The sequence below is a fragment of the Anomaloglossus baeobatrachus genome, chromosome 8, assembly GCF_048569485.1.
Source record: "Anomaloglossus baeobatrachus isolate aAnoBae1 chromosome 8, aAnoBae1.hap1, whole genome shotgun sequence".
Classification (NCBI taxonomy): domain Eukaryota; kingdom Metazoa; phylum Chordata; class Amphibia; order Anura; family Aromobatidae; genus Anomaloglossus; species Anomaloglossus baeobatrachus.
The window spans coordinates 105344567-105351203 of record NC_134360.1 but is presented as its reverse complement, the minus strand read 5'-3'; the positions used below and the strand labels follow the sequence as shown (position 1 = coordinate 105351203).

The 6637-nt window shown below is 49.7% G+C and overlaps 1 non-coding gene across 1 annotated transcript; it reads left to right on the top strand.

Moving 5' to 3' along the window:
• Positions 1-1051: 1051 nt before the first annotated feature.
• On the top strand, positions 1052-1201 carry LOC142250195 (U12 minor spliceosomal RNA). The gene has a single exon (XR_012725130.1). It is a non-coding gene; the product is annotated as a U12 minor spliceosomal RNA (small nuclear RNA).
• The last annotated feature ends 5436 nt before the right edge of the window (positions 1202-6637 follow it).

Genomic DNA, 6637 nt, shown 5'->3' with positions numbered 1-6637 from the left:
GTAATAACACAACTATAGAAACATGGACAAAAGCCTAACCTCTGCACTGACGCCCGCGTGCTTCAAAGCTCCTGTACAGCGAAGCTAGCCTTCTGGGGTCTGAGGCATGGTCAGATCAACAAGACCTCAATGGCCCTTCACACCCACACGGACAGGTCACACATTTCCCTCATGGTTTCATCCATCTTTTCTCTCCATCAATGAGCCACTTTATTGTGGCTGACAGAAGAGCAGGCGAGTGACTCCAAGTCCCATATACTGTGTGTGAGAGCCACACATTCTCACACACTTCAGGGGCCAGGAATGGGGAGGTTCGTCCCCAGGAGCTAGGAATGGGGGGCCCCACATCTCAATAGCTATAAAGGGGAAGGGGGGGGGAGCCCCAAGAGCTAGGAATGGCGCCAGCGGGGACCCACACAGCAGATGACATTGCCAGGCGGCCATATCTCCGCACAACACGTCCTCTGAGCCTCGGCCTAGTCTAAGCAGCAGCTGATAGATAAATGACCACGTCCTTGAGCCCAGCCACACATTAAGCATGCAGCTAAACACAGCGGCCCGAGAACTCACCACAGCCCCGCACGGACGCCGCGGTTGCTCGGTGCTTACCACACATACACAGCCGGCCTCGGCGCTCACTCACCTACTGTAAGTTCCCATCCCCGCCGCCATCATTCCCCTTTTTCTGATCAGTTCATCTAACGACACGTCGGCCATATTCCTCCAGCAAACCAGCAGCTTCCGAGCAGCAACTGTGTAGAAAACAGGGTGGGCCAACGCCAAGAAATGACGTCAGCACGCTAAGACGCCTTCTGGTCGCTAACTACCAAGATGCTTTTCGGCTATACTGCTAATTTGCATATACTGTTTTTATATTATACGGAAATAGTTACCAAACTATAACTGTGAGGTCCGTATTATCAGCTGCACAGGCAGACTGATAGTAATAGTACTGGTTCTTATAAGTTTCCTAAACCAACAGAACAGGGGTCTCCATGGTGTAAATAAGGTGGGTGCACAGTGCGGCTCTTGGAGGCGCCATTAGTAGGGTATGCCTTAAACTAATGAGTAAGGAAAATAACGAGCTGGGGTGACGCCTGGTTCCTCACTACTCATGTGAGAAGAATTTTTGAGCGGGCACAGGTCGCCCTGTGGAGGATCTGCCTACTTTGCGGGACCTCCTGGTGCAGTGATCTGCCCGACCCTCATACATTGTAAAAAATAGATTTATGAAATTGTTTCTGAAATCTGATAGGTAAAAATTGTTTGAAATCTATCAGCTAGACTGTAGTGATGGGAAATCTAGTTCATTTTGGTGATTAGTTCACCATGAACTAGTTCACTGAAAAGATTAGTTCAAAAGATTAGCTCATTTAGTTCAGTATTTCTCTCCTGAGGAGCTGACAGGAAATGCATCATGTGACCTGTGAACTAAATGAACTATATGAGCTGCTGAACTGAATGTTCTACTGAGAATGACTCAGGACAGTCTAGTTCAATCTGATGCATCTCACTGAGCCCAGCAGCGCCCCCTGTGTAGAGTGTAGAGTACTGACCCATAATGAATGTGTATGAGGGAGTGAGAAGCAGTTCAGCATCCACCATTTTGAGAACAGAACAGGAGCCAGTGGTAAAGATTTTAGCAAGACTGATCTAGGCTACAGGAGGCCGATCCTCTACAGGAGGCTGATCCTATCACACAGACAGGTGAGGGGCATGAACCACACACAGAAAAACTCTCTCTCTCATACACACATATGAGCTGTGTCTGTCTACTGTGCAATTTCAGTTTTTATTAATATTATTATTACTATTATATTTGTATTTGATGTGTGTGCTAGTGTTTTACTACCTTCTTTTCCAGCATCAGGGGCTATAAAGAGCCAGTGTGAGAGCAGGAGCCTCATGGAGCTGTAGAGGAATCACTCTCTGTCTCCTCACACTGCTGTTTAGTTCAGTATTTCTCTCCACCCTGTCCTATGAGCTGACAGGAAATGCATCATGTGACCTGTGAACTAAATGAACTAGATGAGCTGCTGAACTAAATGTTCTACTGAGAATGACTCAGGACAGTCTAGTTCAATCTGATGCATCTCACTGAGCCCAGCAGCGCCCCCTGTGTAGAGTGTAGAGTACTGACCCATAATGAATGTGTATGAGGGAGCTGAGAAGCAGTTCAGCATTCACCATTTTGAGAACAGAACATGAGCCAGTGGTAAAGTTTTTAGCAAGACTGATCTAGGCTACAGGAGGGTGATCCTCTACAGGAGGGTGATCCTATCACACAGACGGGTGAGGGGCATGAACCACACACACACAAACTCTCTCTCATACACACATATGAGCTGTGTCTGTCTACTGTGCAATTTCAGTTTTTATTAATATTATTATTACTATTATATTTGTATTTGATGTGTGCTAGTGTTTTACTACCTTCAAGTGTGAGAGCAGGAGCCTCCTGGAGCTGTATGAGGATCACTGTCTGTCTCCTCCCACTCTAGTTCATAATGAACTAATCTCTGTCAGGATGGTGAACTAGATGAACTAGTTCACTCTGAAGATTAGTTCATTTTGAACTACTCACTCACGAACTACCCATCACTACTAGACTGGCTTGCAAAGTCTCCATAAGGAGAATACAGTGCTCCCTCGTGGTCCCCCCATATAGCTTCTCATGAGCCAGACCAGACACCCCATACTTTGCACTGACGAGGGGCAAGCACCCCAAAATACCGTGTCTGCAAATTGGGATTCTGGCCTGGCATAATAAAATCCTAAATCATATGCAAAGGATTGTTAGAAATCCACTTCTGACTTTTAGGATCGCTAATAGGTGGCGCTGCACTAGAGTTTGTCTCCATTCCTGCAGAGACAATTTGAAATCTAGTAAGTGAAACCAGACATGCACTGATTAGCTCTATATGTGTCTAATGGGGGTGAACGCTGCACTCACTGAGTACGAGTAACGTTACCTGATGGGTGAGCCCTGCACTGATCACCAGTACGTGTGACCGGATGGGTGAGCCCTGCACTGATCACCAGTATGTGACCTGATGGGTGACACATGCACTAATCAATAGTACATGTGACCTGATGGGTGAACCCTAAACTTATCAACAGTGCATATGTGACCTGATGGGTGTTATGCTCGCAGGGTGAGCACTATATTACTGGGTCTACTGGGCTGAAGGTACTGTGCACTTGCCTGGGGAAGCGAACTGGACCGGCCGCCGAGTCTTAACTACTGCCACAGGAGGTGGCAGAAGGTACACACACTGGGGAGCAGCCGGCAGAGGGCAGCCCCAGGGGATCTGCAGTACCCCTGCAGCACCTCTGCAGCTGGCACCACAGACACAATACAGTCTCTGGTAGTAATGACAGCAACAGCAGGAAGAGTCGTGCGTCTGTCCGGGATGGATGGATTGGGCAGCGACCAGCGTGGATACTTGCAGTGGTGGGTATCGTGGTAGCTGGCTGACATGGATGGAGGCTGCAGCCAGGCCCCTTTGGGGGTGGCTGTACTGTGGGATGCACTTTAATAGTGTTGGGCAGTCCGCCTAATCTATTGGTAAGGGCATCATCAATAGGCTGTAAGCCAGACACAGTGCATCGCACGTACCTGTGTGAAAGGCCCTATGCCAACCTCATCTGTGTCCATGTTTAATACCAGCAACTACCTCCTCTATGATATGGTAGGCTGAGAGTGATTGTCTCATCACAATTCTGCACTTGTTTTGCCCCCACCTTTATCATGGGAGGCTTGCTGCATCTTGCTAGTGCATTTGCCGTTTGACCTTTGTTGGCTAATAGTGGTTTTTAGTGATTTGTTTTTTTACTTCTTTTGAATTTATGTCCTTTTCTGTGAATTATTTCAGTGTGGATGATAGCGGCAGCAGCAGATCAGCAATCTGGCACAGCACTGAAATATAGATAAATGTCAGCAGCAGCACTCAGTACAATAACAGCAGCAGCACAAGGGACCTGATAACAAGCAACATTGGGAACTCATTGTCCAGGCATCTCCCCATAAGGGGAAGGTGTTTTAAATACCTGAAACCTCTCAGCTGACCTGAGAAGCACTTCCCGGTCAGGGTGCACTGGTCCTTTAAGAAAAGAGGCATGGCTGCGTGTGCACCCTCCAGGCAGTACAGGAAGCCTGTGAGGTGTACACAGGCTCTGAAGACGGCAGCATGGACACTGGGAACGGGGCATCTGTGACGCCCCTGACCTATTCAGGGTGTCACAGAGAACTGCACCCCCTTTCCTTCTAGGTGCAGGGCCATGGTTCTGGAATACCAAATGTTGGTATTGCTCCATCACCATTCAAATCCTAGTCACACCTCACACCACAACCTGTCAGGCACACCAGTGGGTGGTCTAGCTGGAACAGGGCCACTCGCCTAGGGGTCAGGCAGACTGGTGGGAGGGAGGAAGTCAGTGAAGGAGGAAGTGGAGAGCAGAGCTGACAGGCAGAAGTGTAGTAGCTCCCAAAGAGTGAGCAGCTGGGAGTTGGAGCTCCCTGGGGACTTTTGGCTAGGTCGCGGACGGTGGTTTGGGACCGAAGGAGTCGGAGACCCGGTCGCAGGGTACTGGAGAAGGGTGCCAGGCCTAGTTTAGGAGAACGGGCGGCACCTGAGTACTTAGTAACCGAACCGGGACCGAGCACGGCGGCAGGGTACTGGATCCTAGATCAGGGAGTAGCTTCAGACAACCTGATAATTAAGCTGTGGAGGATAGTCTCTTTATGAACTTTCACCAAGAGGTCAGAGATTGAAGGCATCAACACAAAGAGGGGGATAGGGCTTTCCAGCTTATGTGGCCCACTGAAATCCCAAGTGTCAGCCATCGAGAGCACAGCTTTACTACTTAACAGTGGGGAGCCGACTCCCAGACGGGCTTCCCTGAAGTGGCAGAGGCACCTAGAGACTTGGTTTACTACTGTGTCAGAGTCTTCTTTCTGGTCGCATCTATACCAACACGGTCTGAGTGAGTACGCTGTCCTCCCCTGCTTCCAATTTGCACCACACTCACCTAAACCCCCATCATCCAGAGTCCCGGGGCCTCCCCAACCCGTGGAGGGAACGTCATCAGGCTGCCCCACTCCATCTCCCCCGGGTTCTCCCATCGGCAGCGGCGGTACTCCTCTTACCGCGAACCACGGGTGGTGTCACGAACCCTCACTCCCCTGTATATACCCCCTTTACATTTGAAGTGGCCGCGAGCCCTCGGGTCCGGAGACCCTCGAGCCACAGCAACCCTCAGATACGAGCGGTTCGACCGTTGCAGGGGTGGCACATGTCTGAGCAGGTGAAAGAACTGACGTCCCCGCCGGGGGAGGGGAGCAGGACAGTGCGGGGATGCTGGTATGGGCATTCCAATACCCCCCCGTTATTACCTACCCCTTTTTCAGGAATCTCTTAAGGAGAAGAGGGGCGTTAGTATTCTCCTTTGGTTCCCATTACCTCTCCTCAGGACCAAACCCCTTTCAGTCCACCAAATAGTAGATTTTATCTTGGACCTATCTGCATCACTTACCAGAGGAGGTGATGTACCTGGATTCCTGTAGTAGCAGCTCAGGATGACAGGTTTCAGGAGGGACACATGGAATGATGCATAAGGAGGCCAGTAGTTTCAGCTTGTAGGACACCTCATTGATTCACTGGTGCACCTCAAAGGGACCTATAAAGTGGGGACCCAACTTGTAGGAAGGCACCTTGAGATAGACATACAGTATCTGGAAGAGAGCCATAGCGGGCCAGAATGAAGGAAGATCTTGGTGTCCCTTGTCTGCGTGCCTCTTCATATGGATAGAGGACTGCTCCAGGGAAGACTTTGTCTCTGCCCTGATGTTGGAGAAAGTCTTGATGAGGGAATGGACTGCAGGATTTCCGAAGGAGAACACCACTGGGAATGGGATTCTGGGTCGTTGTCGATACATTTTCTGAAAAGGAGACTTGGCAGAGGACACACTCACATGATTGTTATAAGAGGATTCTGCCCAAGGAAGGAACTTGATGTGATGCTCATTGACAAGTGCCACAGGAAGTTCATCAGGATCTGATTCACCTGTTCCACTTGGCCGTTAGACTGTGGGGAGTAGGCCAATGAGAAATCCAAGTTGACATCCAGCAGATTTCAGGTGGACCTCCTGAATTGTGAGGTAAACTGGACACATTTGTCAGACACAATGAGGAGCGGTAGACTATCCAACCGGAAGATGTGCTGGACATAGTGCTAGGGGTAAACCAGTCAGTAGCGTGAAATGGGCCATTTTAGAGAATTTTTCTACAACTACCCAATGGCATCGTCAAAGGAAGCAGTGGACCAGCAGGGAGCTTTTTCAGGGTCTTGTTACGGGTACAAGAGTACAGGCCGAAAAAAACTCCAAAAAGTCTTGTTGCAGGGTAGGCCACCAGTAATGCTGAGAGATCAGCTACAACGATTTCTTCTGTGCAGCAGCCAGCCTGGAGGAATGACCCCACTGAAGGACTTGCTTTCTGCCTGCTTCCGCAGCGAATGTCTTACCAGGGGGAACCTGGGACACATCAATAGGGGCCACAGTCCCCATCTGGGAAGACTCAATAATGTGCTGAGGCTCCTCCTGCTGATCGGCCGACAGAAATGACCGTAACAGCGC